This window comes from Pristiophorus japonicus, unplaced genomic scaffold, assembly GCF_044704955.1.
Source record: "Pristiophorus japonicus isolate sPriJap1 unplaced genomic scaffold, sPriJap1.hap1 HAP1_SCAFFOLD_792, whole genome shotgun sequence".
NCBI classification, from domain to species: Eukaryota; Metazoa; Chordata; class Chondrichthyes; family Pristiophoridae; genus Pristiophorus; species Pristiophorus japonicus.
Window position 1 is genome coordinate 48,108 of NW_027254710.1, and position 19,145 is coordinate 67,252.

At 49.1% G+C, this 19,145-nt stretch overlaps 1 protein-coding gene and 1 pseudogene across 2 annotated transcripts in view; one reads left to right on the plus strand and one right to left on the minus strand.

The window, feature by feature from the left end:
• The first annotated feature begins 5,520 nt into the window (after nt 1-5,520).
• The window catches only part of LOC139257017 (misshapen-like kinase 1), a 143,645-nt gene continuing 130,020 nt past the window's right edge, over nt 5,521-19,145 (plus strand). For both annotated transcript variants that reach the window (XM_070874364.1, XM_070874365.1), the window contains exon 1: nt 5,521-5,586. The gene's annotated coding sequence lies outside the window, so the exon portion shown is untranslated. The remainder of the gene's footprint in view (nt 5,587-19,145) is intronic.
• Nucleotides 10,929-11,064, minus strand: LOC139257018 (U2 spliceosomal RNA; annotated as a pseudogene).

Sequence of the window (19,145 nt, forward strand, 5' to 3'; positions counted from 1 at the left end):
CTGGTAAGAGACCACCTGAAGCCAGCGAGCAGCCTACGCATGGCCAGACACAGGTTCTACAACTACAGATGCTGTGTGGGCCAGAGCATACCCGACTTCGTGGCGGAACTTCGGAGGTTGACTAGCTTATGTGAATTCTCCGATGAACTAAGGAGAGAAGTACTGAGACTTTTTTATGATGGAATAGGCCACGCAGGCATATTCCGAAAGCTCATAGAGACCAAGAACTTGACCCTAGAGGCAGCAGCACTGGTTGCACAGACATTCTTGGCAGGAGAAGAAGAAACGATGTTGATCTACACTGCGGGTACGACAACTAACGAAACATCGGAACAAGGGGTTTACAGCATGAAACAAGCCGCTACCCCCACACACACAGACAAAGGCAGAAGAGCAGGCCCTCAACAGCAGGCAGTGGCGCCAGAGGCCATCAAGAGCCACATGAACGGCCGTTCACACCTCATCAACCCACAATGCGAGCAATCAACTACAAACTGAGAGAAGCTCAAGCGAGATCAGCCAGACGCAGCTCATCCTTTGGAAACAATGGAAGCGGTCTATGCTGGAGATGTGGGGGAAGGCACTCATCAAGGGGGTGTCGATTTCAGCATGCCGTTTGCAGAAACTGTGACTATATACAGGGCATCTGGCCCGCATGTGCAGCAAAACGGCAGCTCGGCTGGTATACGAATCGGAAAGGTCGGAAAGCAGACCAGAAGACTGTGAGGACAGTACCCGGGACACCAAGGTACAGCGGGTCAACACGATCAATGGCCACTGCTCTTACAACAAGACGCCTCCAATAATGATGAGGGTCCTACTCAACGGGATACCTGTCAAGATGGAGCTGGATACGGGAGCGAGTCAATCTCTCGTGAGCGTTGAACAATTTGAACAGCTGTGGCCGCATAAAAGAGACAGACCAAAACTCACAAGGGTCGACATCAAATTGAGGACCTATACCAAAGAAATCGTACCAGTCCTTGGCAGCGCCATGCTCTCAGTCAAACACAAAGGGACAGTGAACTGACTTCCCCTGTGGATTGTCCCCAGAAATCTCCCAGCACTGCTGGGGAGAAGCTGGCTGGCAAAACTAAACTGGATATGGGATGATGTTCACACCATGCCGTCAGAGGGAACGGACCTCCTGCTCAACAGTTCTAAGTCGATTTGAACATCTCTTTCAGCCAGGTGTGGGCATCTTCAAAGGGGCTAAAGTCAAAATCTACATCACACAGGATGCTAGACCAGTCCATCACAAGGCTAGAGCTGTGCCCGATGTGATGAAGGAAAAGATTGAACATGAACTGGACAGGCTTCTGCGGGAGGGCATTATCTCACCCGTGGAATTTAGCGACTGGGCAAGTCCCATCATCCCAGTCATGAAGCCTGATGGATCCGTACGAATCTGTGGGGACTACAAATCTACCATAAAGAGTCTCCCTACAGGACCAATACTTGCTGCCCAGAGCGGAAGACCTATTTGCCACATTGGCTGGAGGAAAACTTTTCTCAAAACTAGATCTCTCATCTGCGTATATGACGCAAGAACTGACAGAGTCTAAGCTACTCACCGCCATCAACACACATCGAGGCCTTTTCATGTACAATCGATGCCCATTCGGCATTAGGTCGGCAGCTGCTATATTCCAGCGCAACATGGAGAGTCTGCTCAAGTCCATCCCGGGGACGGTTGTATTTCAAGACGACATACTTATCACGGGCAGGGATACCGACTCCCATCTCCACAATTTGGAAGAAGTACTAAAGCAGTTGGATCAGGTAGGTCTAAGAGTTAAGAAATCCAAATGTCTGTTTCTCGCGTCCGAGGTTGAATTTTTGGGCAGAAGGATTGCCACTGATGGAATCTGGCCAAGAGAGTCCAAAACCGAAGCAATTCGCCTGGCACCCAAGCCCCGGAATGTCTCGGAACTGCACGCCTTTCTCGGGCTACTCAATTACTTTGGGAACTTTATGCAGAACTTAAGCACGCTGCTGGAGCCTCTCCACGTGCTACTCAAAGGGGTGCGATTGGTTTTGGGGGGACACCCAGGAACGCGCCTTCAATAAGGCACGCAACCTTCTATGTTCCATCAATGTTTTGGCTTCCTTTGATCCAGGTAAAAAGCTAGTTTTTACATGTGATGCGTCAGAGTACGGGGTCGGGTGCGTTTTACAACATGTCAATGGTGCGGGTAAATTACAACCCATAGCTTATGCCTCCAGGTCACTTTCGCAGGTGGAGCGCGGATACGGAATGGTGGAGAAGGAGGCGCTCGCGTGCGTGTACGGTGTCAGAAAGATGCACCAATACCCTTTCGAGGCCAAGTTTGCGTTAGAAACCGACCACAAGCCCCTCAAGTCCCTACTATCCGAGAGCAAGGCAATAAACGCCAACGCCTCGGCGCGCATTCAACGGTGGGCACTCATGCTGTTGTCTTACAACTACACCATAAGGCATAGACCAGGCACAGACAACTGTGCCGACATGCTTAGCAGGCTACCCCTGGCGACCACGGAAGGATCCGGCGAACAGGACTGAGAGAGTCATGACAATCAATGCCTTTGAGTCCACAGGTTCGCCCATGACGGCTCGCCAAATCAGAGCCTGGACGACCAGCGACCCCACGTTATCCTTAGTGAAAAGATGTGTCTTAACGGGTGACTGGGCAGAGGCTCGCGATGACTACCCCGAGGAGATCAAACCTTTCCATAGGCGCATGCATGAGCTATTACTACAAGCAGACTGCCTGATGTGGGGCAGCCGAGTAGTTATGTCTCTGCGAGGCAGAGTGGCGTTTGTCCAGGAGCTCCACCGCGAGCACCTGGGGAACATTTTCATGAAGGCTTTAGCCAGATCCCACATCTGGTGGCCTGGCATTGACGTGGACTTGGAGCTCTGCGTCCGATGGTGCACCATTTGTGCCCAACTCAGTAATGCCTCCAGGGAGGCCCCCCTGAGCCCCTGGCCCTGGCCCACCAAACCATGGTCGTGGGTGCACGTAGACTATGCGGGCCTATTCTTGGGCAAAATGTTCCTCGTAGCTGTAGATGCATTTTCAAAGTGGATCGAATGCACCATTTTAAACTCGAGCACCACCTCCACCACTGTGGAGAGCCTCGCAACCATGTTTGCAACGCACGGAATTTCTGACATATTGGTCAGTGATAACGGTCCGTGCTTCACCAGCGCAGAATTCCAAGATTTTATAAGTGACCACGGCATAAATCACGTTAAGACGGCACCGTTCAAGCTGGCCTCCAACGGCCAGGCGGAGCGAGCAGTGCAAATCATTAAACAAGGCATGCTCAAAATCCAAGGGCCCATGCTGCAAGGCCGCCTGTCGCGACTGCTGCTGGCAAACAGATCTCGTCCACATTCATTGACTGGAGTTCCCAACGCGCAACTATTGATGAAACGGACCTTAAAGACAAGGTTCTCATTAATCCTCCCAGACATGCATGAAATCGTTGAGGCAAAGCGCCATAAGCTTAACTGAGTACCATGACCAAAACTCGAGGGGGAGATGGAATGAGATACGGGACAGTGTTTGTGCTAAACTATGGCAGGGGTACCAAATGGCTTGCAGGGACAGTAACAGGCAAGGAAGGAAACAGGCTACTGGTGGTACAAATGGACAATGGCCAAACCTGCCGGAGGAATGTAGACCAAGTCAGAAGTAGATTTACCAACAACACTGCTGAACCAGAGGCAGACTACAATGTGGAACTCACCACACCAGAGGGAACAACCTGAGGAAAGGGCAATCCCAACAGACAGCACTGGCGCAACACCAACAATCATACTGAACGAAACAGACAGCCCAGGCGAGATACCAGCAATCACACCGAAAGAAAAACAGGCACCAAGGCAAACAACTGAAACACAACTAAGACGCTCCACGCGAGAGCGTAGACCACCTGAGAGACTGAACCTATAAAGACAATAAGACCTTGGGGGAGGGTGATGTCATGTATCTCACTACTGTACATAACTGTATCTTACCATGCTATACATGACTAACTAGAGATGACCTGTAACCACAAGCTTACCTTACCACCAGGGGTGCACTTGCAGGAGACACTGGATACCTGTCCCAGACAGGTATTTAAAGACAGGTCTCAGGCAAATGTGGCATTCGAGAGCTGTGTAATAAAGGTGCAGGTCCTGAGTGACCTTGACTTCAGCATGTGCCTCGTGTGAGTCTCTACTGCAGGGACAGGACTTTACAGAGCCTTCGCTGCACTCCCTCAATAGCAAGAACGTCCTTCCTCAGATTAGGAGACCAAAACTGAACACAATATTCCAGGTGAGGCCTCACTAAGGCCCTGTACAATTGCAGTAAGACCTCCCTGACTGACCGATAAGTCGAGTGTCCATCTGATGAGCTTTTATCTGCTTAGGTGCAGATATATTGGCCCTTTCAAGGCAAGCTTTGCCCTTTTGATGGCATTTTCTCTGACATACCAGACTGGATGTAACACTGTGCCTGAAATCTTTTTGAAGAACTCAAACAAGAAAAATAAATTGGTAGCAGATTTTAATTGTACTTCCATTTTTCTAAGAAATCACAAGGCATTTATTGACAAAAGAACCTGCTTTATTATCAGACGTTGTTGGGGACGCGTCAAATGTAAAATAAACTGGGTTCGATAAAGGTCGAGCTCAGGCGTGTCCTAAAACTTGTTTCTCTTGGCGCCTTGATGGACATAGATTGAAAGTAATTGATGGGAGGTTTAGAGAGGATTTGAAGGGAAACTTTTATACCCAGAGGGTGCAGGGGGGTCTGGAACTCGCTACCTGAAAAGGTGGTGGAGACAAAAACCCTCACCACATTTAAAAAGTACTTGGATGTGCACTTGAAGTGCCGTAACCTGCAGGGCTATGGACCAAGAGCTGGGAAGTGGGATTAGGTTGGATGGCTCTTGGTCGGCCGGCGCGGACACAATGGGCCGAATGGCCGGCTCCTGTGCTGTAAATTTCTATGATTCTATGAATGCAAGTTTAATTCCATGTTCTCGTTAATTTGCATATTGCTGATCCTAACCGATCTTGATCTAATTTAGGATTTAAAATAATTGTTCTCGGGAGGTGGATAACACTAGCAGGGCAACATTTATCACCCGTGTCTCATTGTCCTGGGGGCATGAAGAGTCGACCACAACAGAGTCGCATGCAATGTTCCTTAAGGTGCGCGGCCGCGCAGTAATCTCAAGTCCCGCACAGGTCGTTCACCGGCTTTTACATTGTAAATACCGCACATGTGCAGACATTTAAAAGGACCGCACACTAAAAGAAACGGGCCGCGTAGAACAAAACACTGCTCACAGGGAACATTGGTCACATGCCGGGGTGACCAATCAAAACAGCCATTGCTAATGTATCATTACTTTGGGGGGGAGGTGGGTGGAGAAGGAGGAATGTAGACGGAAAGTGTTTTTAAAATATCAGAAGTACAGAATTTATCCCTGAAATTATCGCTGTTCAGCTTTACTCAGGTATACTTTTGTTTCCTACAGGACCCTGCGGGTATTTTCGAACTGGTGGAAGTTGTCGGAAATGGCACATATGGACAAGTGTACAAGGTAAAACGAAAGTCATCTTATTTCACTGAAAAGATTTGGAGTAATTGATTTGTGGCGAATCAGAATTTGTTGGGCACAGAATTGTGGCATGTTCATGCAAATTCCCTGGTGACGCCCCGCTAAATCAAACTTTACCTTTGCGGCAGTTATATCGGTGTAGGTACTTGTACCCATTGCCACTCTAGTTGGTCAACTGTACTCCTCGTGCGTAGTGCCGCATCATGTCCCCATCACCTACAGCTCTTGGCTGATGTGTCTCTTTGGGTCTCACTGCAGAGCCCACATGCTATGAATTGAGATTTGATGCACTTAGTTTACAAACATACCAACGCAAAAATGTGTAATTTAAAACAAATGATTCATTTTATCGTGATTGCTCAGTGAAAATCACCCTCAATCCAGCCAGCGCATTACTGCGTCGCTGGCAAGGCCAGCATTTATTTATTTTTTTTATTTTTTTTAAATTTCAAAATATTATTTATTCATATAAAAATTTGTACAGTACATTCAAAAGCCGTTCAGTACATTTAGCTGCGGTCAGCAATCCCATACACTACATTTGGGTGCTGACGGCAGTTCCGTTCGATACATTTCCTTGCTTTTCAGTTCAAGTACAATTCGGTACAATACGGGATACATTGTAGTACATTCAACAAATTACATTACATGTCACTGTACAGTACACGGAATGGGTGACGGTACATTTTCATTTTTTTTCTTTTCAACGTGCATTATGAAACAGACCTTGCATTGTACATGGCACTACATGGGTGTTTACAGATCATGGTGCGCCATGTACATAAAAAAGAAGTTACAAGTACAGCCCGAAGGGAGTTTTGTACTGATTCCTGCCCCCAGGTTTACCGTGGCAGAAGGGCTTTAAACTGTGGCCCTTCACCACCGTGCCTTTGCGGCAACTGCACCAATTTTAAGTGCGTCCCTCAGCACGTAATCCTGGATCTTGGATTGCGCCAGTCTGCAACACGCAGACGTGGACATCTCCTTGCTCTGGAAGACCAGCAAGTTTCGGCAAGACCAAAGAGCGTCTTTGACCGAGTTGATGGCCCTCCAGCAGCAGGTGATGTCTGTCTTGGTGAGTGTCCCTGGGAACAGCCCGTAGAGCACAGAGTCCTGTGTTACGGAGCTGCTCGGGATGAACCTCGACAGCAACCACTGCATCTCTTTCCAAACCTGCCTTGTGAAGGCGCAATCCTGAAGGAGATGGGTGACAGTCTCGTCCGCCCTGCAGCCGGCTCGGGGGCACCGTGCCGTGCTGCTGAGATGTCGGCTGTGCATGAACGCTCTGACAGGTAAGGCCCTCCTCACCGCCAACCAAGCTACGTCTTGGCGCTTGTGTGATAACTCTGGCGATGAGACGTTTTGCCAAACGAGTTTGAAAGTCCGCTCGGGGAACCACCCGACAGGGTCCACCCTCTCCTTTCGTAGGACGTCCAGGACGTTGCGTGCTGACCACTGTTTTATGGCCTTGTGGTCAAAGGGGTTTTTTGTGAAAAACTTTTCCACGAAGGACAGGTGGGCAGGTATGGTCCAGCTGGTGGGGCCGTTTCGCGGCAGCGTGGCCAGGCCCATCCTTCGCAGCAAATGGGACAGGTCGAACCTCAGCACGTAGTGACACTTGGTGTTTGCGTACCGGGGGTCTGCACAGCTTGATGCAGCTGCACACAAAGGTGGCCATCAGGATGAGGGCCACGTTCGGAACATCCTTTCCTCCACTGTCCAGAGATTTGTACATTGTGTCTCTGCGGACACGTTCCATTTTGGACCTCCAGACAAAGTGGAAGACGGTCCGGGTAACTGCCCAATTGCGGATACCCTCCCCAAACCCCATTTTGGAGAGCACGTCCATCAGGTACGTGTGCGATATCCTGTCAAAGGCTTTCTCCTTGTCTAAGCTGATTAAGCAGGTGTCCACCCTCCTGTCCCGCACGTAGGCGATCGTATCCCTGAGTAGCACGAGGCTATCAGACATCTTCCTGCCGGGGACAGCGCAGGGGTGAATCACCAGCTCAAGAGCAGACTTGACCCTGTTGGCGATGACCTTTGACAAGATCTTGTAGTCCACATTTAGCAGCGAAATGGGCCCCTTCTGCTTGTAAATGAGGGTGATGATGCCTTTCCTCATCGATTCTGACATGCTGCCATCCAGAAGCATACCTCCGTACACTTCCAGCAGGTCTGGGCCTATCCAGTCCCACAGAGCCGAGTACAACTCGACCGGTAAGCCGTTGCTTTGTCAGTTCGTCCAGAGTTAGCGGGTGGTCCAGACTCTCCCGCTTGCTGTCGTCTAAGACCTCCGAAATAGATGAAAGGAAAGACTGGGAGGCCGCGTGGTCTGTGGGCTTGACGTCGTACAGCCTGGCATAGGATTTGCTGATCCTCTGCATGTCAGGCTGCGAAGAAGTCACAGAACTGTCTTCTTCCTTTAGGCTGGTGATCACAGAGCTCCCCCTGTGTACCTTTTGGAAGAAGAAACGTGAACACGTCTCATTCTGCTCGACAGAGCGGACTCTGGGGCGGAAGATAATCTTGGAGGACTCTGAGGCAAAGAGCGAGGCTTGCTGGCCCTTCACCTCTTCGAGTTCCTCCGCGACATCGACCCCCATCGATTGCAGCAGGAGCAGGTTTTGCATATTCGTCTGGAGTTGGGACAATTCCCTCTGTCTCCCTCTCGCCTCCTGAACACCTTTTGAGGATGAAGAACCTCTTGATGTTCGTCTTGATTGTTTCCCACCAGTGCATCGGGGAATCGCAGAGGGGTTTTACGGTTCTCCAACCTTTGTAATCCCTCTTGAGTTCCTCAACATTTTCCGGAGTCAACAGTTTCACGTTCAGCTTCCATATCCCTCAGCCAACTTTCTGGTTTTCCTGTGGGCGACAGTCAGCCAGTAGGAGGCAGTGGTCCGAGAAGAACACCGGCCAGAGAAGAAGACGTCGGTGGATCTGACCTTGAGCGTCTGGGACACAAGCAGGAAGTCTAATCTGGAACGGACGGACCCGTCTGGTCTCGACCAGGTGTATCTGAGCGGTGCTCCGTCTGCAGGGTTGCTGAAAACGTCGCACAGCTTGGCATCTTTTACCGCATCCATCAGGAGTTTGGACGTGGCGTCCAGTTTGCTGTCGGCTCTGCTGGATCGTCCAGCCGCATCGATGATGCAGTTGAAGTCACCGCCCAGAATGACCGGCCTGGACATTGCCAGTAGCAGTGGGAGCTGCTGGAAGAGGGCCAGCCTCTCGTTCTTGAGAGCTGGGGAGTAAACATTAATTAACCTGAGAGGGGAGATTTTGTACATTGTCTGCTACGAGGAGGTGGCCGCCCACCACCTCCTTAACTTCGGTGATGAAGTGGCCTCCCCGCAGCAGAATGCTTAGACCGAAAGCCCGGCGGTCGTTGCCTCCTGACCATATGGATGGTCCATGGTCCCACCATCGTGACCAGTGCGGCAGACCGCACTCCAAGAACAGCAGGTCCGCTTTGACCTTGGCGAGGTACCCCAAGGTGGAAACACATCGCGTAGTAGATTTTACACTACGCACGTTAATAGTAGCAATTTTAAAATCCATTTTAAAGCTATTTTTTTACAGTTACAAACATTACGCTTCACGTAAATTGTCCTTTAAATCCGAGGACTGCTCAATGGCCAGTTCCAACATGCGTAGGTTATTACTATGAAAGTCTACTGCACCTGGGCTGGCGTGGTCGTCGTGCTCTGCCGTGGGGGTGTTTCGACCAGGGGACTGCTGCAGTTCTGTCATTAAGTCCGATATGTCCTCTGCACTGTCCTCGCCTGGTGTTGGTGGTTCCCTCTTTTCCTCAGTCGTGGCGGTCTCGAGCTGGTGTGCTTCGATCGCAGCGTCGCTCCCGGTATTCCGGAGGTGGGGTGTGCTGGGCACTTCGCTGCTCCCGTTATCCCGGAGCTGGTCTGCGGTGGTCGCTTCTCCGCTCTCGGTGTTCTGGAGCTCGTGTGCGCTGGGTGCTTCGCTGCTCGTGGATTCCTGGGCAGGGCTGTGTTGGTCGCTTCACTGCTCCCGGTCGCCTGTGGCTGTGGGTTGGCATATTGCCTCTTGTTTTGGTGTCGGTGGTGAGAGGCTTTTTCTCGCCTTTCCTCATCAGACGAGCTGCCGCCGTTGCTGTCTGTCGAGGTTGCTAGCCGCCTCTTCCCTGTCGTTTCCGCAGGGCCCTTGCTCGCCTGTTCTCCTTACACTTGCGGGCCTTTTTCTTGACTGTCTCCCATCCCGCTTCATCATCTGCTGTCTCCTCGTTGCTGGACTCAGTGCACTGGGGGAGAGCTTCGCTGCTGGCTGCTAGTGTCTCGCAGCTCGCTGTGGCAGGCTTCTCTTTCTCGCCAACTTGTTCCGAGTCCACAGGGGCATTAGTCGAGGGGAGGGTGTGGCTCTCCTCTGGAGCGTTGTGTTCCTCAGCTTCTTCCTCCTCTGGTGCAATGTTCTTTGCTGCCTGCGCATAGCTGAAGTTGCGCTTGGGGCAGTTTTTGTAAAGGTGCCCAGCCAGACCACAGATGTTGCAGCACTTGGTCTCCTTACAGTCCTTTGTCTGGTGGCCTTCTTTCTTGCAGTTTCAGCAGATGACAGTTTTGCAGCTTGCCGCCACATGGCCTGCCTTCCCCCAGGTGCGGCACACGTTGGGTTGGCCAATGTACACCATGTAGCCCCGACTTCCTCCGATGGCAAAGCTGGAGGGGGGCGGTGCAGGATGGTTCCGCTGGCGTCCACCTTCATGGTGACCTGGATCTGGTGCTTGCTGGTCCATATCCCGTGAAAGTCTTTCAAGTCGCTGCTGTTTCCTGCCCCATCGACATACCTGGCGAGGAAAGTCAGCACATCAATGACTGGGGTGTGGGGGTTGTACATCTGCACTGTGATAGTGCGTCTTCTCTGCGACGGGAGGGTGAACAGTGGCTCCCAAGTCAGCACTGAGCGCAGCGGTTCACTGGCCTCCTTCAGTCCCTTCAGGAACTTCAGGCAGAGGGTGACGGTTCTGAAGGTCACATCGAAGTAACCTCTCTTCGGGAGGTCCTGCATGGCGAAGATGTCGGCGACTTTCATCCACATGTTCCAAGCAGGATTTTCTTCACGAACAGGTCCCGGTTGATCGTTGCCTGTCCTTCCACTATCTTCACCGTCACTCGATGGTGTTTCGGACTCCCTGGTTCGCTGCTCGGTTGGCCGCCATCCGGGTTGTAGATTCCTCCTTTCGATGTGTATTTTGGCCGAAGCCTTCAATCTGTTGTGGTGCCAGTCCGGCCCCTTGGTGGGCCTCCAGGCCCGCCGAATGGTCGGTCGACATGCAGGTTTTCCTCCTCTCCAATTGGTGCTTGGTCCAAGCCGAAGGCCAGAGCCAGCAAAACTGGAAAAACGAGTTTCTGCAATCAGTCAATTTGCATATGAATGCCCAATCAACAGATACTACACTTGATCTTAGCCAAAAGGCCGAGAAGCGAGGCCAGCATTTATTTATTTTTATTATCACCAGCTCAAGAGCAGACTTGACCCTGTTGGCGATGACCGTTGACAGGATCTTGTAGTCCACATTGAGCAGCGAAATGGGCCGTCATTTTTGATTTCCTCCCTCTCCCCCTTCTGCTTGTAGATGAGGGTGATGATGCCTTTTCTCATCGATTTTGACATGCTGCCGGCCAGAAGCATATACCCTCGTACACTTCCAGCAGGTCTGGGCCCATCCAGTCCCACAGAGCCGAATACAACTCGACCGGTAAGCCTTCGCTTCCGGGAGTTTTATTCGTTTCGAAGGACCGGACGGCCTTTGTCAGCTCGCCCAGAGTTAGCGAGGCCAGCATTTATTTATTTATTTTAAAAAAATTTTTTTTTAATTTTTTTTAATTTTTTTTTTTGAAATTCGTAGCCAATCGTTCCAATTCTTTGTCAAATCACAAACGCCAGAGGTCACCTTGCACACGCCAAGGATCACTCTGCGCCAATGCTCTTAGCCAAAAGGCCTAGAGCCACTGCACCGTTCCTGGAAGTACTGCAATACCAGGTTCGTGCCATGGAGGTGGATGGGTCAGGTCCCCCACACACCTCCGTGGAGGTGGATGGGTCAAGCCACCCCACCCACCTCATTGTCCATCCCTAATTGCCCCTTGAGGTGGTGATGAGCTGCTTTCTTGAACCGCTGCAGTCCCGTGTGGTGAAGGTGCTCCCACAGCACTGTTGGGGAGGGAGTTCCAAGATTTTGACCCAGCGACCATGAAGGAACAGCCGATATATATGTCCAAGTCAGGATGGTGTGTGACTCGGAGGGGAACGTGGAGGTGGTGGTGTTCCCATGCGCCTGCTGCTCTTGTCCTTCTAGGTGGCAGAGATCGCGGGGTTTGGGAGGAATTATGGCACCTGATAAGTTAGTGAATACTGCTGGTTTTAACTCTAGATCTGTCAAAGGTTGGCAGACTCACCAGAGGTCTGCATCAGGTTTTTTCCCGTCAATGCAAATTTTATTTTTAAATGCTAAGGTCTAAAAGGTGTCCACTTAGGAATAAAATTGATAACTACGTTTATAATGGTAGGAAAATGTTGCTGGCTATCGCAAATTAAAACTGAGGTGGATGCACTGCCACGGAGGTCATAAGTATTCGTAATAAGACCTCGGCTGTGATTGAGAGGAGGGCTGGACCTGAATTATACTGGAACTTACAATGGTGATAATTTGTGCGAGGGAGGTTATTGAACTGCTTCATGAATCTTTAAATGGCAGGTGTGGGAACTCTCGTGGGCGGGCAGTCTTGGATTCCAGCCTAATCGATGATGGGAGTAATGGACCAGGTTGACATTTGGGATCTCTTCATTAATTTTAATAGTTGAAATGAAAACAGAACCAGCAATGAAAACTATTGAGACATTTGATTTTGCAAGATCAATGGAATGCTGTACGCAAGAAATTAACTGGACAGAACTGTTTAGAAGGAGGGTGTGGAGGGGAAATGGGAGTGTTGAACGATTTAAGCAAGAGGCAGCACATCCCAGAAATAGTCAAATTAACAAACGGGAAAGTAAAATTGACATGGATGGAAAAGGAAGACCGTGAAAAGACGTGAGGGATGGGTACAGAACTATTTTGGGACATTTAACCTTCCTCAACCCGCGAGCTCTATCACCTCGAAGAACCATGGCAGCAAGCGCATGGGTTCACCATCACCTCCAAGTTCCCCTCCAAGTCACACACCAATCCCGACTTGGAAATATATCGGCTGTTCTTTCATTGTCACTGGGTCCAAATCCTGGAACTCCCTCCCTAACAGCACTGTGGGAGCACCTTCACCACACGGGACTGCAGCGGTTCAGGAAGGCGGCTCGTCACCACCTTCTCAAGGGGCAATAAATGCTGGCTTTATGGTGACACTCACATCCCATGAACGAATAAAAAAAAAAACCCCCGTGGCAGTGTGAAAATGGTGTATGAGGAAAGAGAAGTGACAGAACCAAGTCATTTTTGCCACTGAAAGGGGGAGTAGGGACACCTGAGTTCAGAGGAATTTGGGATTGCGAACACACTGGTAACTTGTAATACCACAATGGAAGGCATTGTAGAAATGTTTAGGAAGCTGAAGCTTAAAAAGATACTGATTTAATCTAACCATGCTGGGGACGTTGCCTGAGGAGATGGGAATTTCTTTCACCAAATCTTTGAAAGCTCATGAAGAACATAAGAACATGAAAAATAGGAGCCAGGAGTAGGCCATACAGCCCCTCGAGCCTGCTCCGCCAATTAATAAGATCATGGCTGCATTTTTATCTCAGCTGCATTTTCCTGCTCTATCTCCATATCCCTGATTCCTTCAGTGTCCATTGGATTGGGTGCGTCAGTGGGTTGGAAAGTGGAACATGTGACCCCAACCCCCCTCATCATTTATATATAAACCAAAATGATAGGAAAAGGACCAGTAAACCTGGTGGAACAGAATCGATGGACTGAATGGCATACTCCTGTTCCTATATACCTCATCTCAATTGTTGAGAAGCTTGGAGATGTTGATGAGGGGATATCCTAAGAAAGCATCTGAAAGAACAGGGTCTGATTTCGAAAGAGCCATCAGCATGTTTCAGAAGGAGCAGGTCATGTTTGACCAATTTGCTGGATTTTCTTCGAGATGTGTTAAAGTGTGATGCAGTGGATGCCATCAATCTGGATCTCGGGAAGACATTTGTCACTGTTGCACGTAACTGACTGAGTCTCTCAGTTCTGTCCATGGCATAGACAGTAAATTATTGAAGCTGGATTATGTGACAGCAAAGGGAAATACCGGTGGAATCTGATTGCCAGTGGAGTCACAAGGTGTGATGTTGGGGGTCACTGTTTATAATTTTTGTAAGAGTGAATATTGACACCAGTCAGTGAGGTGAAGGATTATTTCTCCAACAAGATGCAGTGATTGGAGGATTTTTACATAATACAAATTGTCAAAGGACAGGCTAGGTCATTTTTCTCTTACTCATTCGTGGGATGTGGGCGTCGCTGGCAAGGCCAGCATTTATTGCCCATCCCTAATTGCCCTTGAGCAGGTGGTGGTGAGCCGCACCCTGAATTGTTGCAGTCCCGTGTGGTGAAGGTTGTGGAGGGAGTGCCTGGATTTTGACCCAGCGACGATCTGTTTCCAAGTCAGGATGGTGTGTGGCTTGGAGGGGAACGTGCAGGTGGCGGTGTTCCCATGCGCCTGCTGCCCTTGTCCTCGGTGGTAGAACTCGCGGGTTTGGGAGGGCAGATTTCAAAAACCGTGTTAACTGCTGGATGTTTTAATTACAGACCTGGCATATGCCTTTTAACCAGTGTTTCAAATGATCTTGTGAAGGCAACAAGCGATTGTGTTACCTGCTTTAGAAAAATGTGTCTCATACTGTGAAGTACACCTTTTGTTTGGGGATCATGTGTTACACAATCATTGTTAGTGTGTCATTTGTGCGACTAATCACAAAATAAACTGTCCTAACCTGTAATCAAATGGAACATTGGACAGGAAGTGGTGAGATGCTGCACTGTCATTTGGTGTGGCACACATTAGCAGTACATTAGTCGGTGTGTTCCCAGATTGCGAAATATGTCTCTGAAGGTAGGGAAAGGGGGTGACTGAGTCGAATACCTTTGATACAGAACTTGCCTGAACTCACTAAACCATTCTGCAGGTGATGAATCTAAAAGCAAAAACATATTGATGTCCTGACTCTTGTGGCTTGTGAAGTTGAGTTTCTTGGTTACAACACCCTCCTTGAGCCTTTGTTGGTTCGTGCACCATTTTGTACTGAGTTGAATGCTGCCCTGCTAGCAGATTTGGCCAATGCTCCCTGAACAAAGCCAGTAGCTAGGAAGTACAGTAGCAAAGTGGTTATGGTACTGAACTATAGTACTCCAGAGGCCTGGACTAATGATCCGGAGACACGAGTTCAAATTCCACCACGGCAGCAGGGGAATTTAAATTCAATTCATTGAATAAAAATCTAGTATCCGTAATGGTGATTGTCGTAAAAACCCATCTCGTTCACTAATGTCCTTTTTAGGAAGGAAATCTGCTGTCCTTACCCAGTCTGGCCGATATGTGACTCCAGACCCACAGCAATGTGGCTGACTCTTAACTGCCCTCTGAAATGGCCGAAAAAGCCACTCAGTTATATTGAAACGAAGAACTATCCAGGTGTGACGTCCAAAATCCGGAGTTCCGGAATGTTCTATTGAAACGAAGAACTATACAGGTGCGACGTCCAAAATCCGGAGTGGCGGGATCGTCCGGAAACTGGAAAATGTTCCGAAATCCGGACTCCCTCGGTCCGACCTCAGCTCGACCTCCCCCTGCCTTGGCCTGATCTCCGGCCTCCTGACCTCCCCTACCTACCCTACCCTCCCCTCCCTTACCTACCTCAGCCTAGGCAAAGACGTTCCGGCCTCGGTCACGAGGTTTCGGATTTTGGACGTAGCACCTGCAACAAGACCATCCGGCACTGGATTCGGATCCAGCAGCACTGTGGGTATACCTTCGCCACACGGATTACAGCGGTTCAAGAAGGCAATTGGGGGACGGGCAATAAATGCTGGAATTGCCAGTGATGCCCATGTATGGGAAAAAGTGTGAAAATGTAAAATGATGTGTCCTCTTCCTCCCTCCCTAAATGACAAGAGTTTGATGCACTGTTGATGACCTGAAATGCCCTCATTCTGTGACGCCACACGTTGAAGGGTTGGACGCTGCATCATGTGTCATTATGTTTCTCTTCCTCCTGTTGCGTGACTCATGAATGCAAACTTTCATTCAAGTTGCATGGCCCAACAGCAATCTCCCTTCTAACTATTCGGAGAATAATGAGTATTTTCATAACATTTTTCTTACAGATGTTATGACCTGTTGTGAATTACTTTTTTTTTTAAAGGAAGGGGCACAGTAGGTTCGTTCTTAAAATCGCAAGATGGACACCGCTGCGGAAGGCCATCCCGGTTCATCATGCAGCAAGTTTCTGTAGATCCCCCTTTATTTTACTGTCAAAGTTTAGTTTGAACTAGCTTGCAGATTTAGCTTTTTCTGTGCCATTTATTACCTTGCCTCCAGTCTTGTTTGAGCTGCAATATCCTCCAGTTAAACATTCAAGCAACTGAAGCCATTATCCTCTGCCTCTGTCGCCAATTCCAAATACTTGCCAGCGACTCCATCCCCTCCCAGACCACTGCAAACCTCGGCTCTTTCAAAATTCTGCCGAAATCCTAACCTGCACTGAGTTTCACTCGCTCATCACCTCTCTACTCACTGATTTACGCCACCAAATTAAAATTCTCCCCGTGTTTAAACCTTCATTTGACTTTACTCCAAAAGTACATCATTGGCTGTAATGCGCCTTGAGACGTCCGGTGGTCGTGAAAGGCGCTATATAAATGCAAGACTTTATTTTTTTTCCATCACCTTATCCTTTCCTATCTCTGTAATCATCTTCAGCCCCATTGACTTCCCTCGCCCCCGAACACACTGTTCCTCTGAATCTGGTCTCTTGAACATTCTTCCTTACTTCACCCGACCACCACCCTCCAGAATTCCTCCCCTTAACCTCTCTACCTCTTGACCTACCTCTGCCTTGAAGATCCTCTTTAAAATCCACCTCTTTAACCAAGATTCTGCTCCCCCCCCCCCCCCCCCCCTTTTGGTTTGGTCTCCAGCTTTTTGGTTATGCCTCTGTGAAACACTTTACGACGTTTTATAAATGCAAGTTAAATACCTCGCTCCAGTTTTTAATATTTTTAATTAAAAATTTAATGGCACATTTAATCAGAGACCAAAGCCCATGTCATCGTCAAGACTCTTCTGGTTCCTCCTGTTCCTTCTCTTCATTTTCCTTATCAGCAGTTGCAGCAATGGCACCACCACCCACCTGCTTCAACACTGAGTCAGACTATGAATGTCAATATTTGCCAAAGCCTTAGCAACAGGAGACTGCTTCACAAAGGCTCAATATTGACTTTTAGTGACCTAATGCGAGCATTAAGCTTGACTTCACTCATGGTGATCTTGTCCTCGTGCAGGATGAGGGAGTGTGTAGTTCCAGGCGAGTTCGGATGTGGATGCCTTGGTGTGGAGCCTCTGTGGGAGGTGGGTCAGATGGTGCTCGCCCCGGGAGAATCGGCCTTGTGTTCGGATTTTCTGAGTTTTCCTTGTGTTGCTAGGTCTCCGTCTTATGGCCTTCTTTGAATCCCCTCCAAGGCCATAATGTGACCAGAACTGCAACCAACTGATTGATGGACCACTCAGCAGTTCCTCTTCCTTCACATCTATTTGTGTTTTCACTAAGTATTCAAGCTTTTAGGACAACTGTTTGCCGCATTTTGAACTGTCTGTTCCCTTTCCACTGATTCGATCTCTCTACCTGGCAGCTGTCTAAAGCTGACCATGTCTGTTTACAAGCGTGGTTTCATATTTGGTCACAAATTGAGCTTCCTACCACGTATCCATTCTATCACTAAGACCACCCATTTCAACCTTCGTAAAATCCACCCATCTTTACCCTTGCCTCAACTTATCTGCTGCCGCAATCCTCCGCCACGCCTTTATCACCTCTAGACTTGATTATTCCAACGCACTCCTTGCTGGCCTCCCTAGTTCTATCTTCCATAAACTTGAGGTCATCCAAAACTCTGCCGCCCGCATCCTCACTCTCTCCAAGTCCTGCTCACCCATCTCCCCTGTGCTCACCGATCTACATTGGCTCCATTGGCAATGCCTCATCCTTATTTTCAAATCCCTCCATGGCCTTTCCCCTCCTTATCTCTGTAATCTCCTCCATTGGATATATTCAAGAGGGAGTTAGATATGCCCCTTACGGCTAAGTGGATCAAGAGATATGGAGAGAAAGCAGGAAAGAGGTACTGAGGGAATGATCAGCCATGATATTGAATGGTGCACCTATTCTCTCTGTTTCTATGTTTCCAACCCAATAAACTCCCTTGACCCCTGCGCTCCGCCCATTATGGCCTATTGATCATCTCCGATTTTAAATCATTGGTGGCCATGCCTTCAACTGCCTATACCCCAAGGTCTGGAATTCCCTCCCTAAATCTCTTCGCCTCTCCTCTTTCCTCCTTTAAGACGCTCCTTAAAACCTACCTCTTCAACTAAGCCTTTGGTCATCTGCGTTAACATCTCACTATATGGCTCGGTGTCAAAATGTTTTTATAGCACTCCTGTGAAGCACCTTGAGACTTTTTTTTATATATATAAAAAATATGTTGAGGTCTGAAATGGGTGTGTTCAGAATAAGGATACACATCTTGACATGATATTTTCACGCTGTTTTCGTGTTCCTTGGACACAAGACTAGAGTGTATGAAAAGCATTTGCCACTGCAAGTTTTTCATCATTTAATAGGTTGCCTGCAGCGTGAGTTCTGTAAAAGTGAAAAATATAACTTCTAGTTTCTACAGGTAACTACTTACTAAATTGCTCGTCGCTTGTAGTATTGCTAGGTTATTCATCATCATAGGCAGTCCCTCGGCGTCGAGGAAGACTTGCTTCCACTCCTAAAATGAGTTCTTTGGTGACTGAACAGTCCAACACGAGAGCCACAGACCCTGTGGGACAGATTCATCGGGGGAAGGGGTGGTGGCACTGATTTACCACATGCTCCTTCCGCTGCCTGCGCTTGACCTCTTCACGCTTGCAGTGTTGAGATTCGAAGAGCTCGATGCCCTCCCGGATGCACTTTCTCCACCTAGGACGATCTTCAGCCAGGGCCTCCCAGGTGTCAGTGGTGATGTTGCACTTCACCAGGAAGGCTTTGAGTGTGTCCTTGTAACGTTTCCGTTGCACACCTTTGGCTCGTTTGCTGTGAAGGAGCTCCGTGTAGAGCAATTGCTTGGGGAACCTCGTGTCTGGCATGCGAACTAAGTGGCCTGCCCAGCGAAACTGATCGAGTGTGGTTAGTGCTTCAATGCTGGGGATGTTATCCTGGGCGAGGACACTGATGTTGGTACGTCTGTCCTCCCAGGGGATTTGCAGGATCTTGCGGAGACATCGTTGGTGATATATCTCCAGTGACTTGAT